General features: G+C 43.0%; 52 non-coding genes across 52 annotated transcripts; all 52 read left to right on the forward strand.

Moving 5' to 3' along the window:
- The first annotated feature begins 368 nt into the window (after positions 1-368).
- On the forward strand, positions 369-450 carry TRNAL-UAG (transfer RNA leucine (anticodon UAG)). The gene has a single exon. It is a non-coding gene; the product is annotated as a tRNA-Leu (tRNA).
- A 70-nt stretch (positions 451-520) lies between these two features.
- On the forward strand, positions 521-602 carry TRNAL-AAG (transfer RNA leucine (anticodon AAG)). Its single transcript has one exon. It is a non-coding gene; the product is annotated as a tRNA-Leu (tRNA).
- A 69-nt stretch (positions 603-671) lies between these two features.
- On the forward strand, positions 672-753 carry TRNAL-AAG (transfer RNA leucine (anticodon AAG)). The gene has a single exon. It is a non-coding gene; the product is annotated as a tRNA-Leu (tRNA).
- Positions 754-1,279: 526 nt separating this feature from the next.
- Positions 1,280-1,361, forward strand: TRNAL-AAG (transfer RNA leucine (anticodon AAG)). The gene has a single exon. It is a non-coding gene; the product is annotated as a tRNA-Leu (tRNA).
- A 221-nt stretch (positions 1,362-1,582) lies between these two features.
- TRNAL-AAG (transfer RNA leucine (anticodon AAG)) lies at positions 1,583-1,664 on the forward strand. Its single transcript has one exon. It is a non-coding gene; the product is annotated as a tRNA-Leu (tRNA).
- A 374-nt stretch (positions 1,665-2,038) lies between these two features.
- TRNAL-UAG (transfer RNA leucine (anticodon UAG)) lies at positions 2,039-2,120 on the forward strand. The gene has a single exon. It is a non-coding gene; the product is annotated as a tRNA-Leu (tRNA).
- Positions 2,121-2,190: 70 nt separating this feature from the next.
- TRNAL-AAG (transfer RNA leucine (anticodon AAG)) lies at positions 2,191-2,272 on the forward strand. Its single transcript has one exon. It is a non-coding gene; the product is annotated as a tRNA-Leu (tRNA).
- A 69-nt stretch (positions 2,273-2,341) lies between these two features.
- Positions 2,342-2,423, forward strand: TRNAL-AAG (transfer RNA leucine (anticodon AAG)). Its single transcript has one exon. It is a non-coding gene; the product is annotated as a tRNA-Leu (tRNA).
- A 526-nt stretch (positions 2,424-2,949) lies between these two features.
- Positions 2,950-3,031, forward strand: TRNAL-AAG (transfer RNA leucine (anticodon AAG)). The gene has a single exon. It is a non-coding gene; the product is annotated as a tRNA-Leu (tRNA).
- A 221-nt stretch (positions 3,032-3,252) lies between these two features.
- On the forward strand, positions 3,253-3,334 carry TRNAL-AAG (transfer RNA leucine (anticodon AAG)). Its single transcript has one exon. It is a non-coding gene; the product is annotated as a tRNA-Leu (tRNA).
- A 374-nt stretch (positions 3,335-3,708) lies between these two features.
- On the forward strand, positions 3,709-3,790 carry TRNAL-UAG (transfer RNA leucine (anticodon UAG)). Its single transcript has one exon. It is a non-coding gene; the product is annotated as a tRNA-Leu (tRNA).
- Positions 3,791-3,860: 70 nt separating this feature from the next.
- On the forward strand, positions 3,861-3,942 carry TRNAL-AAG (transfer RNA leucine (anticodon AAG)). Its single transcript has one exon. It is a non-coding gene; the product is annotated as a tRNA-Leu (tRNA).
- Positions 3,943-4,164: 222 nt separating this feature from the next.
- TRNAL-UAG (transfer RNA leucine (anticodon UAG)) lies at positions 4,165-4,246 on the forward strand. The gene has a single exon. It is a non-coding gene; the product is annotated as a tRNA-Leu (tRNA).
- A 209-nt stretch (positions 4,247-4,455) lies between these two features.
- Positions 4,456-4,537, forward strand: TRNAL-AAG (transfer RNA leucine (anticodon AAG)). Its single transcript has one exon. It is a non-coding gene; the product is annotated as a tRNA-Leu (tRNA).
- Positions 4,538-4,758: 221 nt separating this feature from the next.
- On the forward strand, positions 4,759-4,840 carry TRNAL-UAG (transfer RNA leucine (anticodon UAG)). Its single transcript has one exon. It is a non-coding gene; the product is annotated as a tRNA-Leu (tRNA).
- A 222-nt stretch (positions 4,841-5,062) lies between these two features.
- TRNAL-AAG (transfer RNA leucine (anticodon AAG)) lies at positions 5,063-5,144 on the forward strand. Its single transcript has one exon. It is a non-coding gene; the product is annotated as a tRNA-Leu (tRNA).
- A 221-nt stretch (positions 5,145-5,365) lies between these two features.
- Positions 5,366-5,447, forward strand: TRNAL-UAG (transfer RNA leucine (anticodon UAG)). The gene has a single exon. It is a non-coding gene; the product is annotated as a tRNA-Leu (tRNA).
- A 373-nt stretch (positions 5,448-5,820) lies between these two features.
- On the forward strand, positions 5,821-5,902 carry TRNAL-AAG (transfer RNA leucine (anticodon AAG)). Its single transcript has one exon. It is a non-coding gene; the product is annotated as a tRNA-Leu (tRNA).
- Positions 5,903-6,123: 221 nt separating this feature from the next.
- Positions 6,124-6,205, forward strand: TRNAL-UAG (transfer RNA leucine (anticodon UAG)). Its single transcript has one exon. It is a non-coding gene; the product is annotated as a tRNA-Leu (tRNA).
- Positions 6,206-6,577: 372 nt separating this feature from the next.
- Positions 6,578-6,659, forward strand: TRNAL-UAG (transfer RNA leucine (anticodon UAG)). The gene has a single exon. It is a non-coding gene; the product is annotated as a tRNA-Leu (tRNA).
- A 70-nt stretch (positions 6,660-6,729) lies between these two features.
- Positions 6,730-6,811, forward strand: TRNAL-AAG (transfer RNA leucine (anticodon AAG)). Its single transcript has one exon. It is a non-coding gene; the product is annotated as a tRNA-Leu (tRNA).
- A 221-nt stretch (positions 6,812-7,032) lies between these two features.
- On the forward strand, positions 7,033-7,114 carry TRNAL-UAG (transfer RNA leucine (anticodon UAG)). Its single transcript has one exon. It is a non-coding gene; the product is annotated as a tRNA-Leu (tRNA).
- A 70-nt stretch (positions 7,115-7,184) lies between these two features.
- TRNAL-AAG (transfer RNA leucine (anticodon AAG)) lies at positions 7,185-7,266 on the forward strand. Its single transcript has one exon. It is a non-coding gene; the product is annotated as a tRNA-Leu (tRNA).
- Positions 7,267-7,486: 220 nt separating this feature from the next.
- On the forward strand, positions 7,487-7,568 carry TRNAL-UAG (transfer RNA leucine (anticodon UAG)). Its single transcript has one exon. It is a non-coding gene; the product is annotated as a tRNA-Leu (tRNA).
- A 70-nt stretch (positions 7,569-7,638) lies between these two features.
- Positions 7,639-7,720, forward strand: TRNAL-AAG (transfer RNA leucine (anticodon AAG)). Its single transcript has one exon. It is a non-coding gene; the product is annotated as a tRNA-Leu (tRNA).
- A 221-nt stretch (positions 7,721-7,941) lies between these two features.
- TRNAL-UAG (transfer RNA leucine (anticodon UAG)) lies at positions 7,942-8,023 on the forward strand. The gene has a single exon. It is a non-coding gene; the product is annotated as a tRNA-Leu (tRNA).
- Positions 8,024-8,395: 372 nt separating this feature from the next.
- TRNAL-UAG (transfer RNA leucine (anticodon UAG)) lies at positions 8,396-8,477 on the forward strand. Its single transcript has one exon. It is a non-coding gene; the product is annotated as a tRNA-Leu (tRNA).
- Positions 8,478-8,547: 70 nt separating this feature from the next.
- On the forward strand, positions 8,548-8,629 carry TRNAL-AAG (transfer RNA leucine (anticodon AAG)). Its single transcript has one exon. It is a non-coding gene; the product is annotated as a tRNA-Leu (tRNA).
- Positions 8,630-9,151: 522 nt separating this feature from the next.
- On the forward strand, positions 9,152-9,234 carry TRNAL-AAG (transfer RNA leucine (anticodon AAG)). The gene has a single exon. It is a non-coding gene; the product is annotated as a tRNA-Leu (tRNA).
- A 221-nt stretch (positions 9,235-9,455) lies between these two features.
- On the forward strand, positions 9,456-9,537 carry TRNAL-UAG (transfer RNA leucine (anticodon UAG)). The gene has a single exon. It is a non-coding gene; the product is annotated as a tRNA-Leu (tRNA).
- Positions 9,538-10,200: 663 nt separating this feature from the next.
- Positions 10,201-10,282, forward strand: TRNAL-AAG (transfer RNA leucine (anticodon AAG)). Its single transcript has one exon. It is a non-coding gene; the product is annotated as a tRNA-Leu (tRNA).
- Positions 10,283-10,505: 223 nt separating this feature from the next.
- On the forward strand, positions 10,506-10,587 carry TRNAL-AAG (transfer RNA leucine (anticodon AAG)). Its single transcript has one exon. It is a non-coding gene; the product is annotated as a tRNA-Leu (tRNA).
- A 221-nt stretch (positions 10,588-10,808) lies between these two features.
- On the forward strand, positions 10,809-10,890 carry TRNAL-AAG (transfer RNA leucine (anticodon AAG)). Its single transcript has one exon. It is a non-coding gene; the product is annotated as a tRNA-Leu (tRNA).
- A 69-nt stretch (positions 10,891-10,959) lies between these two features.
- On the forward strand, positions 10,960-11,041 carry TRNAL-AAG (transfer RNA leucine (anticodon AAG)). Its single transcript has one exon. It is a non-coding gene; the product is annotated as a tRNA-Leu (tRNA).
- Positions 11,042-11,264: 223 nt separating this feature from the next.
- TRNAL-AAG (transfer RNA leucine (anticodon AAG)) lies at positions 11,265-11,346 on the forward strand. Its single transcript has one exon. It is a non-coding gene; the product is annotated as a tRNA-Leu (tRNA).
- Positions 11,347-11,567: 221 nt separating this feature from the next.
- TRNAL-UAG (transfer RNA leucine (anticodon UAG)) lies at positions 11,568-11,649 on the forward strand. The gene has a single exon. It is a non-coding gene; the product is annotated as a tRNA-Leu (tRNA).
- Positions 11,650-11,872: 223 nt separating this feature from the next.
- Positions 11,873-11,954, forward strand: TRNAL-AAG (transfer RNA leucine (anticodon AAG)). Its single transcript has one exon. It is a non-coding gene; the product is annotated as a tRNA-Leu (tRNA).
- Positions 11,955-12,176: 222 nt separating this feature from the next.
- On the forward strand, positions 12,177-12,258 carry TRNAL-AAG (transfer RNA leucine (anticodon AAG)). The gene has a single exon. It is a non-coding gene; the product is annotated as a tRNA-Leu (tRNA).
- Positions 12,259-13,343: 1,085 nt separating this feature from the next.
- Positions 13,344-13,425, forward strand: TRNAL-UAG (transfer RNA leucine (anticodon UAG)). Its single transcript has one exon. It is a non-coding gene; the product is annotated as a tRNA-Leu (tRNA).
- A 221-nt stretch (positions 13,426-13,646) lies between these two features.
- TRNAL-AAG (transfer RNA leucine (anticodon AAG)) lies at positions 13,647-13,728 on the forward strand. The gene has a single exon. It is a non-coding gene; the product is annotated as a tRNA-Leu (tRNA).
- Positions 13,729-13,949: 221 nt separating this feature from the next.
- Positions 13,950-14,031, forward strand: TRNAL-AAG (transfer RNA leucine (anticodon AAG)). Its single transcript has one exon. It is a non-coding gene; the product is annotated as a tRNA-Leu (tRNA).
- A 374-nt stretch (positions 14,032-14,405) lies between these two features.
- On the forward strand, positions 14,406-14,487 carry TRNAL-UAG (transfer RNA leucine (anticodon UAG)). Its single transcript has one exon. It is a non-coding gene; the product is annotated as a tRNA-Leu (tRNA).
- A 70-nt stretch (positions 14,488-14,557) lies between these two features.
- On the forward strand, positions 14,558-14,639 carry TRNAL-AAG (transfer RNA leucine (anticodon AAG)). Its single transcript has one exon. It is a non-coding gene; the product is annotated as a tRNA-Leu (tRNA).
- Positions 14,640-14,860: 221 nt separating this feature from the next.
- Positions 14,861-14,942, forward strand: TRNAL-UAG (transfer RNA leucine (anticodon UAG)). The gene has a single exon. It is a non-coding gene; the product is annotated as a tRNA-Leu (tRNA).
- A 221-nt stretch (positions 14,943-15,163) lies between these two features.
- TRNAL-AAG (transfer RNA leucine (anticodon AAG)) lies at positions 15,164-15,245 on the forward strand. Its single transcript has one exon. It is a non-coding gene; the product is annotated as a tRNA-Leu (tRNA).
- A 221-nt stretch (positions 15,246-15,466) lies between these two features.
- Positions 15,467-15,548, forward strand: TRNAH-AUG (transfer RNA histidin (anticodon AUG)). Its single transcript has one exon. It is a non-coding gene; the product is annotated as a tRNA-His (tRNA).
- Positions 15,549-15,922: 374 nt separating this feature from the next.
- On the forward strand, positions 15,923-16,004 carry TRNAL-AAG (transfer RNA leucine (anticodon AAG)). Its single transcript has one exon. It is a non-coding gene; the product is annotated as a tRNA-Leu (tRNA).
- A 374-nt stretch (positions 16,005-16,378) lies between these two features.
- TRNAL-UAG (transfer RNA leucine (anticodon UAG)) lies at positions 16,379-16,460 on the forward strand. The gene has a single exon. It is a non-coding gene; the product is annotated as a tRNA-Leu (tRNA).
- Positions 16,461-16,972: 512 nt separating this feature from the next.
- Positions 16,973-17,054, forward strand: TRNAL-UAG (transfer RNA leucine (anticodon UAG)). Its single transcript has one exon. It is a non-coding gene; the product is annotated as a tRNA-Leu (tRNA).
- A 374-nt stretch (positions 17,055-17,428) lies between these two features.
- TRNAL-UAG (transfer RNA leucine (anticodon UAG)) lies at positions 17,429-17,510 on the forward strand. The gene has a single exon. It is a non-coding gene; the product is annotated as a tRNA-Leu (tRNA).
- A 524-nt stretch (positions 17,511-18,034) lies between these two features.
- TRNAL-AAG (transfer RNA leucine (anticodon AAG)) lies at positions 18,035-18,116 on the forward strand. Its single transcript has one exon. It is a non-coding gene; the product is annotated as a tRNA-Leu (tRNA).
- A 221-nt stretch (positions 18,117-18,337) lies between these two features.
- TRNAL-AAG (transfer RNA leucine (anticodon AAG)) lies at positions 18,338-18,419 on the forward strand. The gene has a single exon. It is a non-coding gene; the product is annotated as a tRNA-Leu (tRNA).
- The last annotated feature ends 518 nt before the right edge of the window (positions 18,420-18,937 follow it).

Below are 18,937 nucleotides of genomic sequence, written 5' to 3' on the forward strand. Positions count from 1 at the left end.
TTTATTCTCTAGGATTAATTATATGAAGCTTTTCCTTCATAGACTGAGTTTACTTTTGCTTGCGGGTTGAGTGGCCGGTTGGTCTAAGGCGCTGGTTTAAGGCACCAGTCTCTTAGGAGGGCGTGAGTTCGAATCCCACTTCTATCAATCTATTTTGTTTTATAGGATTAATAATATGAAGCTTTTGCTTATAAGTCTGAGGTAACTTTTGTTTCCAGGTAGAGTGGCCGAGAGGTTTAAGGCGCTGGTTTAAGGCACCATACCCTTCGGGGCAAGGGTTCGAATCCCACATCTATCAGCCAACTTTGTTTTCTAGGATTAATAATATGAAGCTTTTGCTTATTAGTCTGAGGTGACTTTTGTTTGCAGGTAGAGTGGCCGAGTGGTCTAAGGCGCTGGTTTTAGGCACCAGTCTCTTCGAGGGCGTGGATTCGAATCCCACATCCATCAGCCTACTTTGTTTTCTAGAATTAACCATATTAAGCTTTTGCTTATTAGTCTGAGGTGACTTTTGTTTCCACGTAGAGTGGCCGAGTGGTCTAAGGCGCTGGTTTAAGGCACCAGTCTCTTCGGGGGCGTGGGTTCGAATCCCACCTCTATCAGCCTATTTTGTTCTCTAGGATTAATAATATGAAGCTTTTCTTATTCGTCTGAGGTGAGTCTTGTTTCCAGGTAGAGTGGCCGAGTGGTCTAAGGCGTTGGTTTAAGGCACCAGTCTCTTTGGGGGCGTGGGATCGAATCCCACCTCTATCAGCCTATTTTGTTCTCTAGGATTAATAATATGAAACTTTTGCTTAATAAACTGAGTTTACTTTTACTTGCGGGTTGAGTGGCCGGTTGGTCTAAGGCGCTGGTTTAAGGCACCAGTCTCTTAGGAGGGCGTGAGTTCGAATCCCACTTCTATCAATCTATTTTGTTTTCTAGGATTAATAATATGAAGCTTTTGCTTATAAGTCTGAGGTGACTTTTGTTTCCAGGTAGAGTGGCCGAGTGGTTTAAGGCGCTGGTTTAAGGCACCATTCCCTTCGGGAAGTGGGTTAGAATCCCACATCTATCAGCCTACTTTGTTTTCTAGAATTAATAATATTAAGCTTTTGCTTATTAGTCTGAGGTGAATTTTGTTTCCAGGTAGAGTGGCCGAGTGGTTTAAGGCGCTGGTTTTAGGCACTAGTCTCTTCGAGGGCGTGGATTCAAATCCCACATCCATAAGCCTACTTTGTTTTCTAGAATTAATAAAATTAACCTTTTGCTTATTAGTCTGAGGTGACTTTTGTTTCCAGGTAGAGTGGCCGAGTGGTCTAAGGGGCTGGTTTAAGGCACCAGTCTCTTCGGGGGCGTGGGTTCGAATCCCACCTCTATCAGCCTATTTTCTTCTCTAGGATTAATAATATGAAGCTTTTCCTTAATAGACTGAGTTTACTTTCGCTTTCGGGTAGAGTGGTAGGGTGGTCTAAAGCGCTGGGTAAAGGCACCATTGCCTTCTTGGCGTGAGTTCGAATCCCACATCTATCAGCCTACTTTGTTTTCTAGGATTAATAATAGGAAGCTTTTGCTTATTAGTCTGAGGTGAGTTTTGCTTCCAGGTAGAGTGGCCAAGTGGTCTAAGGCGCTGGTTTAAGGCACCAGTCTCTTCGGGGGCATGGGTTCGAATCCCATCTCTATCAGCCTGTTTTATTCTCTAGGATTAATTATATGAAGCTTTTCCTTCATAGACTGAGTTTACTTTTGCTTGCGGGTTGAGTGGCCGGTTGGTCTAAGGCGCTGGTTTAAGGCACCAGTCTCTTAGGAGGGCGTGAGTTCGAATCCCACTTCTATCAATCTATTTTGTTTTATAGGATTAATAATATGAAGCTTTTGCTTATAAGTCTGAGGTAACTTTTGTTTCCAGGTAGAGTGGCCGAGAGGTTTAAGGCGCTGGTTTAAGGCACCATACCCTTCGGGGCAAGGGTTCGAATCCCACATCTATCAGCCAACTTTGTTTTCTAGGATTAATAATATGAAGCTTTTGCTTATTAGTCTGAGGTGACTTTTGTTTGCAGGTAGAGTGGCCGAGTGGTCTAAGGCGCTGGTTTTAGGCACCAGTCTCTTCGAGGGCGTGGATTCGAATCCCACATCCATCAGCCTACTTTGTTTTCTAGAATTAACCATATTAAGCTTTTGCTTATTAGTCTGAGGTGACTTTTGTTTCCACGTAGAGTGGCCGAGTGGTCTAAGGCGCTGGTTTAAGGCACCAGTCTCTTCGGGGGCGTGGGTTCGAATCCCACCTCTATCAGCCTATTTTGTTCTCTAGGATTAATAATATGAAGCTTTTCTTATTCGTCTGAGGTGAGTCTTGTTTCCAGGTAGAGTGGCCGAGTGGTCTAAGGCGTTGGTTTAAGGCACCAGTCTCTTTGGGGGCGTGGGATCGAATCCCACCTCTATCAGCCTATTTTGTTCTCTAGGATTAATAATATGAAACTTTTGCTTAATAAACTGAGTTTACTTTTACTTGCGGGTTGAGTGGCCGGTTGGTCTAAGGCGCTGGTTTAAGGCACCAGTCTCTTAGGAGGGCGTGAGTTCGAATCCCACTTCTATCAATCTATTTTGTTTTCTAGGATTAATAATATGAAGCTTTTGCTTATAAGTCTGAGGTGACTTTTGTTTCCAGGTAGAGTGGCCGAGTGGTTTAAGGCGCTGGTTTAAGGCACCATTCCCTTCGGGAAGTGGGTTAGAATCCCACATCTATCAGCCTACTTTGTTTTCTAGAATTAATAATATTAAGCTTTTGCTTATTAGTCTGAGGTGAATTTTGTTTCCAGGTAGAGTGGCCGAGTGGTTTAAGGCGCTGGTTTTAGGCACTAGTCTCTTCGAGGGCGTGGATTCAAATCCCACATCCATAAGCCTACTTTGTTTTCTAGAATTAATAAAATTAACCTTTTGCTTATTAGTCTGAGGTGACTTTTGTTTCCAGGTAGAGTGGCCGAGTGGTCTAAGGGGCTGGTTTAAGGCACCAGTCTCTTCGGGGGCGTGGGTTCGAATCCCACCTCTATCAGCCTATTTTCTTCTCTAGGATTAATAATATGAAGCTTTTCCTTAATAGACTGAGTTTACTTTCGCTTTCGGGTAGAGTGGTAGGGTGGTCTAAAGCGCTGGGTAAAGGCACCATTGCCTTCTTGGCGTGAGTTCGAATCCCACATCTATCAGCCTACTCTGTTTTCTAGGATTAATAATAGGAAGCTTTTGCTTATTAGTCTGAGGTGAGTTTTGCTTCCAGGTAGAGTGGCCAAGTGGTCTAAGGCGCTGGTTTAAGGCACCAGTCTCTTCGGGGGCATGGGTTCGAATCCCATCTCTATCAGCCTGTTTTATTCTCTAGGATTAATAATATGAAGCTTTTCCTTCATAGACTGAGTTTACTTTTGCTTGCGGGTTGAGTGGCCGGTTGGTCTAAGGCGCTGGTTTAAGGCACCAGTCTCTTAGGAGGGCGTGAGTTCGAATCCCACTTCTATCAATCTATTTTGTTTTATAGGATTAATAATATGAAGCTTTTGCTTATAAGTCTGAGGTAACTTTTGTTTCCAGGTAGAGTGGCCGAGAGGTTTAAGGCGCTGGTTTAAGGCACCATACCCTTCGGGGCAAGGGTTCGAATCCCACATCTATCAGCCAACTTTGTTTTCTAGGATTAATAATATGAAGCTTTTGCTTATTAGTCTGAGGTGACTTTTGTTTGCAGGTAGAGTGGCCGAGTGGTCTAAGGCGCTGGTTTTAGGCACCAGTCTCTTCGAGGGCGTGGATTCGAATCCCACATCCATCAGCCTACTTTGTTTTCTAGAATTAACCATATTAAGCTTTTGCTTATTAGTCTGAGGTGACTTTTGTTTCCAGGTAGAGTGGCCGAGTGGTCTAAGGCGCTGGTTTAAGGCACCAGTCTCTTCGGGGGCGTGGGTTCGAATCCCACCTCTATCGGCCTATTTTCTTCTCTAGGATTAATAATATGAAGCTTTTCCTTAATAGACTGAGTTTACTTTTGCTTTCGGTTAGAGTGGTAGGGTGGTCTAAGGCGCTGGTTTAAGGCACCAGTCTCTTCGGGGGCGTGGGGTCGAATCCCACATCTATCAGCCTACTTTGTTTTCTAGGATTAATAATAGGAAGCTTTTGCTTATTAGTCTGAGGTGAGTTCTGTTTCCAGATAGAGTGGCCGAGTGGTCTAAGGCGCTGGTTTTAGGCACCAGTCTCTTCGAGGGCGTGGATTCGAATCCCACATCCATCAGCCTACTTTGTTTTCTAGGATTAATAATAGGAAGCTTTTGCTTATTAGTCTGAGGTGAGTTCTGTTTCCAGGTAGAGTGGCCAAGTGGTTTAAGGCACCAGTCTCTTCGGGGGCGTGGGTTCGAATCCCACCTCTATCAGCCTATTTTGTTCTCTAGGATTAATAATATTAAGCTTTTGCTTATTAGTCTGAGGTGACTTTTGTTTCCCGGTAGAGTGGCCGAGTGGTCTAAGGCGCTAGTTTAAGGCACCAGTCTCTTCGGGGGCGTGGGTTCGAATCCCACTTCTATCAATCTATTTTGTTTTCTAGGATTAAAAATATGAAGCTTTTGCTTATAAATCTGAGGTGACTTTTGTTTCCAGGTAGAGTGGCCGAGTAATTTTAGGCGCTGGTTTAAGGCACCATTCCCTTCGGGGCGTGGGTTCGAATACCACATATATCAGCCTACTTTGTTTTCTAGAATTAATAATATTAAGCTTTTGCTTATTAGTCTGAGGTGACTTTGGTTTCCAGGTAGAGTGGCCGAGTGGTCTAAGGCGCTGGTTTTAGGCACCAGTCTCTTCGAGGGCGTGGATTCGAATCCCACCTCTATCAGCCTATTTTGTTCTCTAGGATTAATAATATTAAGTTTTTGCTTAATAGTCTGAGGTGAATTTTGTTTCCAGGTAGAGTGGCCGAGTGGTCTAAGGTTCTGGTTTTAGGCACCAGTCTCTTCGAGGGCGTGGATTCGAATCCCACATCCATCAGCCTACTTTGTTTTCTAGAATTAATAATATTAAGCTTTTGCTTATTAGTCTGAGGTGACTTTTGTTTCCCGGTAGAGTGGCCGAGTGGTCTAAGGCGCTAGTTTAAGGCACCAGTCTCTTCGGGGGCGTGGGTTCGAATCCCACTTCTATCAATCTATTTTGTTTTCTAGGATTAAAAATATGAAGCTTTTGCTTATAAATCTGAGGTGACTTTTGTTTCCAGGTAGAGTGGCCGAGTAATTTTAGGCGCTGGTTTAAGGCACCATTCCCTTCGGGGCGTGGGTTCGAATACCACATATATCAGCCTACTTTGTTTTCTAGAATTAATAATATTAAGCTTTTGCTTATTAGTCTGAGGTGACTTTGGTTTCCAGGTAGAGTGGCCGAGTGGTCTAAGGCGCTGGTTTTAGGCACCAGTCTCTTCGAGGGCGTGGATTCGAATCCCACCTCTATCAGCCTATTTTCTTCTCTAGGATTAATAATATGAAGCTTTTCCTTAATAGACTGAGTTTACTTATGCTTTCGGGTAGAGTGGTAGGGTGGTCTAAAGCGCTGGTTTAAGGCACCATTCCCTTCGGGGCGTGGGTTCGAATCCCACATCTATCAGCCTACTTTGTTTTCTAGGATTAATAATATTAAGTTTTTGCTTATTAGTCTGAGGTGAATTTTGTTTCCAGGTAGAGTGGCCGAGTGGTCTAAGGTTCTGGTTTTAGGCACCAGTCTCTTCGAGGGCGTGGATTCGAATCCCACATCCATCAGCCTACTTTGTTTTCTAGAATTAATAATATTAAGCTTTTGCTTATTAGTCTGAGGTGACTTTTGTTTCCCGGTAGAGTGGCCGAGTGGTCTAAGGCGCTAGTTTAAGGCACCAGTCTCTTCGGGGGCGTGGGTTCGAATCCCACTTCTATCAATCTATTTTGTTTTCTAGGATTAAAAATATGAAGCTTTTGCTTATAAATCTGAGGTGACTTTTGTTTCCAGGTAGAGTGGCCGAGTAATTTTAGGCGCTGGTTTAAGGCACCATTCCCTTCGGGGCGTGGGTTCGAATACCACATATATCAGCCTACTTTGTTTTCTAGAATTAATAATATTAAGCTTTTGCTTATTAGTCTGAGGTGACTTTGGTTTCCAGGTAGAGTGGCCGAGTGGTCTAAGGCGCTGGTTTTAGGCACCAGTCTCTTCGAGGGCGTGGATTCGAATCCCACATCCATCAGCCTACTTTGTTTTCTAGAATTAATAATATTATGCTTTTGCTTATTAGACTGAGGTGACTTTTGTTTCCAGGTTGAGTGGCCGAGTGGGTTAAGGCGCTGGTTTAAGGGACCAGTCTCTTCGGGGGCGTGGGATCGAATCCCACTTCTATCAATCTATTTTGTTTTCTAGGATTAATAATATGAAGCTTTTGCTTATCAGTCTGAGTTCCTTGTCTTTCCAGGTAGAGTGGCCGAGTGCTTTAAGGCGCTGGTTTAAAGCACCATTCCCTTCGGGGCGTGGGTTCGAATACCACATCTATCAGCCTACTTTGTATTCTAGAATTAATAATATTAAGCTTTTGCTTATTAGTCTGAGGTGAATTTTGTTTCCAGGTAGAGTGGCCGAGTGGTCTAAGGCGCTGGTTTTAGGCACCAGTCTCTTCGAGGGCGTGGATTCGAATCCCACATCCATCAGCCTACTTTGTTTTCTAGAATTAATAATATTAAGCTTTTGCTTATTAGTCTGAGGTGACTTTTGTTTCCAGGTAGAGTGGCCGAGTGGTCTAAGGCGCTAGTTTAAGGCACCAGTCTCTTCGGGGGCGTGGGTTCGAATCCCACTTCTATCAATCTATTTTGTTTTCTAGGATTAAAAATATGAAGCTTTTCCTTAATAGACTGAGTTTACTTATGCTTTCGGGTAGAGTGGTAGGGTGGTCTAAAGCGCTGGTTTAAGGCACCATTCCCTTCGGGGCGTGGGTTCGAATACCACATATATCAGCCTACTTTGTTTTCTAGAATTAATAATATTAAGCTTTTGCTTATTAGTCTGAGGTGACTTTTGTTTCCAGGTAGAGTGGCCGAGTGGTCTAAGGCGCTGGTTTTAGGCACCAGTCTCTTCGAGGGCGTGGATTCGAATCCCACATCCATCAGCCTACTTTGTTTTCTAGAATTAATAATATTAAGCTTTTTCTTATTAGTCTGAGGTGACTTTTGTTTCCAGGTAGAGTGGCCGAGTGGTCTAAGGCGCTAGTTTAAGGCACCAGTCTCTTCGGGGGCGTGGGTTCGAATCCCACTTCTATCAATCTATTTTGTTTTCTAGGATTAATAATATGAAGCTTTTGCTTATTAGTCTGAGTTCCTTGTCTTTCCAGGTAGAGTGGCCGAGTGGTTTAAGGCGCTGGTTTAAAGCACCATTCCCTTCGGGGCGTGGGTTCGAATACCACATCTATCAGCCTACTTTGTTTTCTAGAATTAATAATATTAAGCTTTTGCTTATTAGTCTGAGGTGAATTTTGTTTCCAGGTAGAGTGGCCGAGTGGTCTAAGGCGCTGGTTTTAGGCACCAGTCTCTTCGAGGGCGTGGATTCGAATCCCACATCCATCAGCCTACTTTGTTTTCTAGAATTAATAATATTAAGCTTTTGCTTATTAGTCTGAGGTGACTTTTGTTTCCAGGTAGAGTGGCCGAGTGGTCTAAGGCGCTAGTTTAAGGCACCAGTCTCTTCGGGGGCGTGGGTTCGAATCCCACTTCTATCAATCTATTTTGTTTTCTAGGATTAAAAATATGAAGCTTTTGCTTATAAATCTGAGGTGACTTTTGTTTCCAGATAGAGTGGCTGAGTAATTTTAGGCGCTGGTTTAAGGCACCATTCCCTTCGGGGCGTGGGTTCGAATACCACATATATCAGCCTACTTTGTTTTCTAGAATTAATAATATTAAGCTTTTGCTTATTAGTCTGAGGTGACCTTTGTTTCCAGGTAGAGTGGCCGAGTGGTCTAAGGCGCTGGTTTTAGGCACCAGTCTCTTCGAGGGCGTGGATTCGAATCCCACATCCATCAGCCTACTTTGTTTTCTAGAATTAATAATATTATGCTTTTGCTTATTAGACTGAGGTGACTTTTGTTTCCAGGTTGAGTGGCCGAGTGGGTTAAGGCGCTGGTTTAAGGGACCAGTCTCTTCGGGGGCGTGGGATCGAATCCCACTTCTATCAATCTATTTTGTTTTCTAGGATTAATAATATGAAGCTTTTGCTTATCAGTCTGAGTTCCTTGTCTTTACAGGTAGAGTGGCCGAGTGGTTTAAGGCGCTGGTTTAAAGCACCATTCCCTTCGGGGCGTGGGTTCGAATACCACAACTATCAGCCTACTTTGTTTTCTAGAATTAATAATATTAAGCTTTTGCTTATTAGTCTGAGGTGAATTTTGTTTCCAGGTAGAGTGGCCGAGTGGTCTAAGGCGCTGGTTTTAGGCACCAGTCTCTTCGAGGGCGTGGATTCGAATCCCACATCCATCAGCCTACTTTGTTTTCTAGAATTAATAATATTAAGCTTTTGCTTATTAGTCTGAGGTGACTTTTGTTTCCAGGTAGAGTGGCCGAGTGGTCTAAGGCGCTAGTTTAAGGCACCAGTCTCTTCGGGGGCGTGGGTTCGAATCCCACTTCTATCAATCTATTTTGTTTTCTAGGATTAATAATATGAAGCTTTTGCTTATAAGTCTGAGGTGACTTTTGTTTCCAGGTAGAGTGGCCGAGTGGTTTAAGGCGCTGGTTTAAGGCACCATTCCCTTCGGGGCGTGGGTTAGAATAACACATCTATCAGCCTACTTTGTTTTCTAGAATTAATAATATTAAGCTTTTGCTTATTAGTCTGAGGTGACTTTTGTTTCAAGGTAGAGTGGCCGAGTGGTCTAAGGCGCTGGTTTTAGGCACTAGTCTCTTCGAGGGCGTGGATTCAAATCCCACATCCATAAGCCTACTTTGTTTTCTAGAATTAATAAAATTAACCTTTTGCTTATTAGTCTGAGGTGACTTTTGTTTCCAGGTAGTGGCCGAGTGGTCTAAGGCGCTGGTTTAAGGCACCAGTCTCTTCGGGGGCGTGGGTTCGAATCCCACCTCTATCAGCCTGTTTTATTCTCTAGGATTAATAATATGAATCTTTTCTTATTAGTCTGAGGTGAGTTTTGTTTCCAAGTAGAGTGGCCTAGTGGTCTAAGGCGCTGGTTTAAGGCACCAGTCTCTTAGGAGGGCGTGAGTTCGAATCCCACTTCTATCAATCTATTTTGTTTTCTAGGATTAATAATATGAAGCTTTTGCTTATAAGTCTGAGGTGACTTTTGTTTCCAGGTAGAGTGGCCGAGTTGTTTAAGGCGCTGGTTTAAGGCACCATACCCTTCGGGGCAAGGGTTTGAATCCCACATCTATCAGCCAACTTTGTTTTCTAGAATTAATACTATTAAGCTTTTGCTTATTAGTCTGAGGTGACTTTTGTTTGCAGGTAGAGTGGCCGAGTGGTCTAAGGCGCTGGTTTTAGGCACCAGTCTCTTCGAGGGCGTGGATTCGAATCCCACATCCATCAGCCTACTTTGTTTTCTAGAATTAGTAATATGAAGCTTTTGCTTATTAGTCTGAGGTGACTTTTGATTCCAGGTAGAGTGGCCGAGTGGTCTAAGCAGCTGGTTTAAGTCACCAGTCTCTTCGGGGGCGTGGGTTCGAATCCCACCTCTATCAGCCTATTTTCTTCTCTAGGATTAATAATATGAAGCTTTTCCTTAATAGACTGAGTTTACTTTTGCTTTCGGTTAGAGTGATAGGGTGGTCTAAGGCGCTGGTTTAAGGCACCAGTCTCTTTGGGGGCGTGGGGTCGAATCCCACATCTATCAGCCTACTTTGTTTTCTAGGATTAATAATAGGAAGCTTTTGCTTATTAGTCTGAGGTGAGTTCTGTTTCCAGATAGAGTGGCCGAGTGGTCTAAGGCGCTGGTTTTAAGCACCAATCTCTTCGAGGGCGTGGATTCGAATCCCACATCCATTAGCCTACTTTGTTTTCTGGGATTAATAATAGGAAGCTTTTGCTTATTAGTCCGAGGTGAGTTCTGTTTCCAGGTAGAGTGGCCAAGTGGTTTAAGCACCAGTCTCTTCGGGGGCGTGGGTTCGAATCCCACCTCTATCAGCCAATTTTGTTCTCTAGGATTAATAATATGAAGCTTTTCTTATTCGTCTGAGGTGAGTCTTGTTTCCAGGTAGAGTGGCCGAGTGGTCTAAGGCGTTGGTTTAAGGCACCAGTCTCTTTGGGGGCGTGGGATCGAATCCCACCTCTATCAGCCTATTTTGTTCTCTAGGATTAATAATATGAAACTTTTGCTTAATAAACTGAGTTTACTTTTACTTGCGGGTTGAGTGGCCGGTTGGTCTAAGGCGCTGGTTTAAGGCACCATTCTCTTTAGAGGGCGTGAGTTCAAATCCCACTTCCATCAGGCTATTTTGTTTTCTAGGACTAATAATATGAAGCTTTTGCTTATAAGTCTGAGGTGACTTTAGTTTCCAGGTAGAGTGGCCGAGTGGTCTAAGGCGCTGGTTTAAGGCACCAGTCTCTTCGGGGGCGTGGGTTCGAATCCCACCTCTATCAGCCTATTTTCTTCCCTAGGATTAATAATATGAAGCTTTTCCTTAATAGACTGAGTTTACTTTCGCTTTCGGGTAGAGTGGTAGGGTGGTCTAAAGCGCTGGTTAAAGGCACCATTGCCTTCTTGGCGTGAGTTCGAATCCCACATCTATCAGCCTACTTTGTTTTCTAGGATTAATAATAGGAAGCTTTTGCTTATTAGTCTGAGGTGAGTTTTGCTTCCAGGTAGAGTGGCCAAGTTGTCTAAGGCGCTGGTTTAAGGCACCAGTCTCTTCGGGGGCGTGGGTTCGAATCCCACCTCTATCAGCCTGTTTTATTCTCTAGGATTAATAATATGAAGCTTTTCTTATTAGTCTGAGGTGAGTTTTGTTTCCAGGTAGAGTGGTCTAGTGGTCTAAGGCGCTGGTTTAAGGCACCAGTCTCTTTGGGGGCGTGGGATCGAATCCCACCTCTATCAGCCTATTTTGTTCTCTAGGATTAATAATATGAAGCTTTTGCTTAATAAACTGAGTTTACTTTTGCTTGCGGGTTGAGTGGCCGGTTGGTCTAAGGCGCTGGTTTAAGGCACCAGTCTCTTAGGAGGGCGTGAGTTCGAATCCCACTTCTATCAATCTATTTTGTTTTCTAGGATTAATAATATGAAGCTTTTGCTTATTAGTCTGAGGTGACTTTTGTTTCCAGGTAGAGTGGCCGAGTGGTCTAAGGCGCTGGTTTAAGGCACCAGTCTCTTCGGGGGCGTGGGTTCGAATCCCACCTCTATCAGCCTATTTTCTTATCTAGGATTAATAATGTGAAGCTTTTGATTAATAGACTGAGTTTACTTATGCTTTCGGGTAGAGTGGTAGGGTGGTCTAAAGCGCTGGTTTAAGGCACCATTCCCTTCGGGGCGTGGGTTCGAATACCACATCTATCAGCCTACTTTGTTTTCTAGAATTAATAATATTAAGCTTTTGCTTATTAGTCTGAGGTGAATTTTGTTTCCAGGTAGAGTGGCCGAGTGGTCTAAGGCGCTGGTTTTAGGCACCAGTCTCTTCGAGGGCGTGGGTCCGAATCCCACCTCTATCAGCCTATTTTCTTCTCTAGGATTAATAATATGAAGCTTTTCCTTAATAGACTAAGTTTACTTTTGCTTTCGGGTAAAGTGGTCGGGTGGTCTAAGGCCCTGGTTTAAGGCACCAGTCTCTTAGGAGGGCGTGAGTTCGAATCCCACTTCTATCAATCTATTTTGATTTCTAGGATTAATAATATGAAGCTTTTGCTTATAAGTCTGAGGTGACTTTTGTTTCCAGGTAGAGTGGCCGAGTGGTTTAAGGCGCTGGTTTAAGGCACCAGTCTCTTCGGAGGCGTGGGTTCGAATCCCACCTGTATCAGCCTATTTTCTTCTCTAGGATTAATAATATGAAGCTTTTGCTTAATAGACTGAGTTTACTTTTGCTTTCGGGTAGAGTGGTAGGGTGGTCTAAGGCGCTGGTTTTAGGCACCAGTCTCTTCGAGGGCGTGGATTCGAATCCCACATCCATCAGCCTACTTTGTTTTCTAGAATTAATAATATTAAGCTTTTGCTTATTAGTCTGAGGTGACTTTTGTTTCCAGGTAGAGTGGCCGAGTGGTCTAAGGCGCTAGTTTAAGGCACCAGTCTCTTCGGGGGCCTGGGTTCGAATCCCACCTCTATCCAGAGCTGTGCTAATTAATTAGTTAGCTAATTGAATTTCTAATTAATTAGCAAAATTTACTAATTGAAAATGGTAATTGTATTTTAATTACCTTAGTGTTAATTGAGAAGTAATTCTAATTAATTAGTATGAATCGGAAAGGTAATTATCTAATTAAAATTTAATTAGATTTAGGATTAACTAATTAGCTAATTGAATTTTCAATTAATCTTTTACGCCAATTTGTTGTAAAAAAATCGAGGAATTAACTCTTGATTCATCTATTTGAATATGAAAAAGCCTTATTATATCGATGAGGAAACCTTAGTGCTACTCTAAATTTTTCAGCTCCTCAAACATGAGAGAATACTAGTACTAGTAGAAAACTACGTAGTTCGCAACTGCCCCATTTCGAAATTTCGACTGTTTTACCTACTCGAATTAATAGCAGTGCGCATGTATTTACAACTCAGGGGTCCATTATAGGAACTGTGGGAAGAAAATGAAGAAATGAGACAAATTTTAACATGACGGAAGGCTCGAGGCTTGTCTCATTTTTCGAGAATAATTCATGGCTTCCGTACCCGTTTTTCAATGACATTAAAACATTAAACTTTGCATTACCAAAGTACTAAATCCATGGGCACTTTTAAACTTTTATGTTTACTTATGGTCTCTTTTTTACCTTAATTAGACAAGTAATTAATTAGAAATTAGTAATTCTAATTAATTAGTTTGATAAATAAATGCCTAATTTCTAATTGAATTGAATTAGTTTCTATGTCTAATTGCTAATTGGCTAATTAATTAGTTCATAAATATTTCCCTAATTGCTAATTCTAATTCAATTAGTTGTCAGCTAATTAGCACAGCTCTGCCTCTATCAGCCTATTTTCTTCTCTAGGATTAATAATATGTAGCTTTTCCTTAATAGATTGAGTTTACTTTTGCTTTCGGGTAGAGTGGTAGGGTGGTCTAAAGCGCTGGTTTAAGGCACCATTCCCTTCGGGGCGTGGGTTAGAATCCCAAATCTATCAGCCTACTTTGTTTTCTAGAATTAATAATATTAAGCTTTTGCTTATTTGTCTGAGGTGACTTTTGTTTCCAGGTAGAGTGGCCAAGTGGTCTGAGGCGCTGGTTTTAGGCACCAGTCTCTTCGGGGGCGTGGGTTCGAATCCCACCTCTACCAGCCTATTTTCTTCTCTAGGATTAATAATATGAAGCTTTTCCTTAATAGATTGAGTTTACTTTTGCTTTCGGGTAGAGTGGTAGGGTGGTCTAAAGCGCTGGTTTAAGGCACCATTCCCTTCGGGGCGTGGGTTCGAATCCCACATCTATCAGCCTACTTTGTTTTCTAGGATTAATAATAGGAAGCTTTTGCTTATTAGTCTGAGGTGAGTTTTGCTTCCAGGTAGAGTGGCCAAGTGGTCTAAGGCGCTGGTTTAAGGCGCCAGTCTCTTCGGAGGCGTGGGTTCGAATCCCACCTCTATCAGCCTATTTTCTTCTCTAGGATTAATAATATGAAGCTTTTGCTTAATAGACTGAGTTTACTTTTACTTTCGGGTAGAGTGGTAGGGTGGTCTAAAGCGCTGGTTTAAGGCACCATTCCCTTCGGGGCGTGGGTTCGAATCCCACATCTATCAGCCTACTTTGTTTTCTAGGATTAATAATAGGAAGCTTTTGCTTATTAGTCTGAGGTGAGTTTTGCTTCCAGGTAGAGTGGCCAAGTGGTCTAAGGCGCTGGTTTAAGGCACCAGTCTCTTCTGGGGCGTGGGTTCGAATCCCACCTCTATCACCCTATTTTTTTCTCTAGGATTAATAATATGAAGCTTTTGCTTAATAGACTAAGTTTACTTTTGCTTTCGGGTAAAGTGGTCGGGTGGTCTAAGGCCCTGGTTTAAGGCACCAGTCTCTTAGGAGGGCGTGAGTTCGAATCCCACTTATATCAATCTATTTTGTATTCTAGGATTAATAATATGAAGCTTTTGCTTATAAGTCTGAGGTGACTTTTGTTTCCAGGTAGAGTGGCCGAGTGGTTTAGGGCGCTGGTTTAAGGCACCATTCCCTTCGGTGCGTGGGTTCGAATACCACATCTATCAGCCTACTTTGTTTTCTAGAATTAATAATATTAAGCTTTTGCTTATTAGTCTGAGGTGACTTTTGTTTCCAGGTAGAGTGGCCGAGTGGTCTAAGGCGCTGGTTTTAGGCACCAGTCTCTTCGAGGGCGTGGATTCGAATCCCACATCCATCAGCCTACTTTGTTTTCTAGAATTAATAATATTAAGCTTTTGCTTATTAGTCTGAGGTGACTTTTGTTTCTAGGTAGAGTGGCCGAGTGGTCTAAGGCGCTGGTTTAAGGCACCAGTCTCTTCGGGGGCGTGGGTTCGATTCCCACCTCTATCAGCCTATTTTCTCCTCTAGGATTAATAATATGAAGCTTTACCTTAATAGACTGTTTACTTTTTCTTTCGGGTAGAGTGGCCGGGTGGTCTAAGGCCCTGGTTTAAGGCACCAGTCTCTTAAGAAGGCGTGAGTTCGAATCCCACTTCTATCAATCTATTTTGTTTTCTAGGATTAATAATATGAAGCTTTTGCTTATTTGTCTGAGGTGACTTTTGTTTCCAGGTAGAGTGGCCGAGTGGTCTAAGGCGCTGGTTTTAGGCACCAGTCTCTTCGGGGGCTTGGGTTCGAATCCCACCTCTATCAGCCTATTTTCTTCTCTAGGATTAATAATATGAAGCTTTTCCTTAATAGATTGAGTTTACTTTTGCTTTCGGGTAGAGTGGTAGATTGGTCTAAAGCGCTGGTTTAAGGCACCATTCCCTTCGGGGCGTGGGTTCGAATCCCACATCTATCAGCCTACGTTGTTTTCTAGGATTAATAATAGGAAGCTTTTGCTTATTAGTCTGAGGTGAGTTTTGCTTCCAGGTAGAGTGGCCAAGTGGTCTAAGGCGCTGGTTTAAGGCACCAGTCTCTTCGGGGGCGTGTGTTCGAGTCCCACCTCTATCAGCCTATTTTCTTCTCTAGGATTAATAATATGAAGCTTTTGCTTAATGGACTGAGTTTACTTTTGCTTTCGGGTAGTGTGGTAGGGTGGTCTAAAGCGCTGGTTTAAGGCACCATTCCCTTCGGGGCGTGGGTTCGAATCCCACATCTATCAGCCTACTTTGTTTTCTAGGATTAATAATAGGAAGCTTTTGCTTATTAGTCTGAGGTGAGTTTTGCTTCCAGGTAGAGTGGCCAAGTGGTCTAAGGCGCTGGTTTATGGCACCAGTCTCTTCGGGGGCGTGGGTTCGAATCCCACCTCTATCAGCCTATTTTGTTCTCTAGGATTAATAATATGAAGCTTTTGCTTAATAAACTGAGTTTACTTTTGCTTGCGGGTTGAGTGGCCGGTTGGTCTAAGGCGCTAATTTAAGGCACCAGTCTCTTAGGAGGGCGTGAGTTCGAATCCCACTTCGATCAAAATATTTTGTTTTCTAGGATTAATAATATGAAGCTTTTGCTTATAAGTCTGAGGTGACTTTTGTTTCCAGGTAGAGTGGCCGAGTGGTTTAAGGCGCTGGTTTAAGGCACCATTCCCTTCGGGGCAAGGGTTCGAATCCCACATCTATCAGCCTACTCTGTTTTCTAGAATTAATAATAATAAGCTTTTGCTTATTAGTCTGAGGTGACTTTTGCTTCCAGGTAGAGTGGCCGAGTGGTCTAAGGCGCTGGTTTAAGGCACCAGTCTTTTCGGGGGCGTGGGTTCGAATCCCACCTCTATCAGCCTAATTTGTTCTCTAGGATTAATAATATGAAGCTTTTGCTTAATAAACTGAGTTTACTTTTGCTTGCGGGTTGAGTGGCCGGTTGGTCTAAGGCGCTGGTTTAAGGCACCAGTCTCTTAGGAGGGCGTGAGTACGAATCCCACTTCGATCAAAATATTTTGTTTTCTAGGATTAATAATATGAAGCTTTTGCTTATAAGTCTGAGGTGACTTTTGTTTCCAGGTAGAGTGGCCGAGTGGTTTAAGGCGCTGGTTTAAGGCATCATTGCCTTCGGGGCGTGGATGAGAATCCCACATCTATCAGCCTACTTTGTTTTATAGAATTAATAATATTAAGCTTTTGCTTATTAGTCTGAGGTGACTTTTGCTTCCAGGTAGAGTGGCCGAGTGGTCTAAGGCGCTGGTTTTAGGCACCAGTCTCTTCGGGGGCGTGGGTTCGAATCCCACCTCTATCAGCCTATTTTCTTCTCTAGGATTAATAATATGAAGCTTTTGCTTAATAAACTGAGTTTACTTTTGCTTGCGGGTTGAGTGGCCGGTTGGTCTAAGGCGCTAATTTAAGGCACCAGTCTCTTAGGAGGGCGTGAGTTCGAATCCCACTTCGATCAAAATATTTTGTTTTCTAGGATTAATAATATGAAGCTTTTGCTTATAAGTCTGAGGTGACTTTTGTTTCCAGGTAGAGTGGCCGAGTTGTTTAAGGCGCTGGTTTAAGGCACCATTCCCTTCGGGGCAAGGGTTCGAATCCCACATCTATCAGCCTACTTTGTTTTCTAGAATTAATAATATTAAGCTTTTGCTTATAAGTCTGAGGTGACTTTTGTTTCCAGGTAGAGTGGCCGAGTGGTTTAAGGCATCATTGCCTTCGGGGCGTGGGTTAGAATCCCACATCTATCAGCCTACTTTGTTTTATAGAATTAATAATATTAAGCTTTTGCTTATTAGTCTGAGGTGACTTTTGCTTCCAGGTAGAGTGGCCGAGTGGTCTAAGGCGCTGGTTTTAGGCACCAGTCTCTTCGGGGGCGTGGGTTCGAATCCCACCTCTATCAGCCTATTTTCTTCTCTAGGATTAATAATATGAAGCTTTTGCTTAATAAACTGAGTTTACTTTTGCTTGCGGGTTGAGTGGCCGGTTGGTCTAAGGCGCTAATTTAAGGCACCAGTCTCTTAGGAGGGCGTGAGTTCGAATCCCACTTCGATCAAAATATTTTGTTTTCTAGGATTAATAATATGAAGCTTTTGCTTATAAGTCTGAGGTGACTTTTGTTTCCAGGTAGAGTGGCCGAGTGGTTTAAGGCGCTGGTTTAAGGCACCATTCCCTTCGGGGCAAGGGTTCGAATCCCACATCTATCAGCCTACTTTGTTTTCTAGAATTAATAATATTAAGCTTTTGCTTATTTGTCTGAGGTGACTTTTGTTTCCAGGTAGAGTGGCCAAGTGGTCTAAGGCGTTGGTTTTAGGCACCAGTCTCTTCGGGGGCGTGGGTTCGAATCCCACCTCTATCAGCCTATTTTCTTCTCTAGGATTAATAATATGAAGCTTTTCCTTAATAGATTGAGTTTACTTTTGCTTTCGGGTAGAGTGGTAGGGTGGTCTAAAGCGCTGGTTTAAGGCACCATTCCCTTCGGGGCGTGGGTTAGAATCCCAAATCTATCAGCCTACTTTGTTTTCTAGAATTAATAATATTAAGCTTTTGCTTATTTGTCTGAGGTGACTTTTGTTTCCAGGTTGAGTGGCTAAGTGGTCTAAGGCGCTGGTTTTAGGCACCAGTCTCTTCGGGGGCGTGGGTTAGAATCCCACCTCTATCAGCCTATTTTCTTCTCTAGGATTAATAATATGAAGCTTTTCCTTAATAGATTGAGTTTACTTTTGCTTTCGGGTAGAGTGGTAGGGTGGTCTAAAGCGCTGGTTTAAGGCACCATTCCCTTCGGGGCGTGGGTTCGAATCCCACATCTATCAGCCTACTTTTTTTTCTAGGATTAATAATAGGAAGCTTTTGCTTATTAGTCTGAGGTGAGTTTTGCTTCCATGTAGAGTGGCCAAGTGGTCTAAGGCGCTGGTTTAAGGCACCAGTCTCTTCGGGGGCGTGGGTTCGAATCCCACCTCTATCAGCCTATTTTTTTCTCTAGGATTAATAATATGAAGCTTTTGCTTAATAGACTGAGTTTACTTTTGCTTTCGGGTAGAGTGGTAGGGTGGTCTAAAGCGCTGGTTTAAGGCACCATTCCCTTCGGTGCGTGGGTTCGAATCCCACATCTATCAGCCTACTTTGTTTTCTAGGATTAATAATATGAAGCTTTTGCTTATTAGTCTGAGGTGACTTTTGTTTCCAGGTAGAGTGGCCGAGTGGTCTAAGGCGCTAGTTTAAGGCACCAGTCTCTTCGGGGGCGTGGGTCCGAATCCCACCTCTATCAGCCTATTTTCTTCTCTAGGATTAATAATATGAAGCTTTTCCTTAATAGACTAAGTTTACTTTTGCTTTCGGGTAGAGTGGCCGGGTGGTCTAAGGCCCTGGTTTAATGCACCAGTCTCTTAGGAGGGCGTGAGTTCGAATCCCACTTATATCAATCTATTTTGTTTTCTAGGATTAATAATATGAAGCTTTTGCTTAGTCTGAGGTGACTTTTGTTTCCAGGTAGAGTGGCCGAGTGGTTTAGGGCGCTGGTTTAAGGCACCATTCCCTTCGGTGCGTGGGTTCGAATACCACATCTATCAGCCTACTTTGTTTTCTAGAATTAATAATATTAAGCTTTTGCTTATTAGTCTGAGGTGACTTTTGTTTCCAGGTAGAGTGGCCGAGTGGTCTAAGGCGCTGGTTTTAGGCAACAGTCTCTTCGAGGGCGTGGATTCAAATCCCACATCCATCAGCCTACTTTGTTTTCTAGAATTAATAATATTAAGCTTTTGCTTATTAGTCTGAGGTGACTTTTGT

The sequence above is a fragment of the Phalangium opilio genome, unplaced genomic scaffold, assembly GCF_054372755.1.
Source record: "Phalangium opilio isolate 3A_F unplaced genomic scaffold, DU_Popi_V2 ptg000246l_1, whole genome shotgun sequence".
In the NCBI taxonomy this organism is placed as follows: domain Eukaryota; kingdom Metazoa; phylum Arthropoda; class Arachnida; order Opiliones; family Phalangiidae; genus Phalangium; species Phalangium opilio.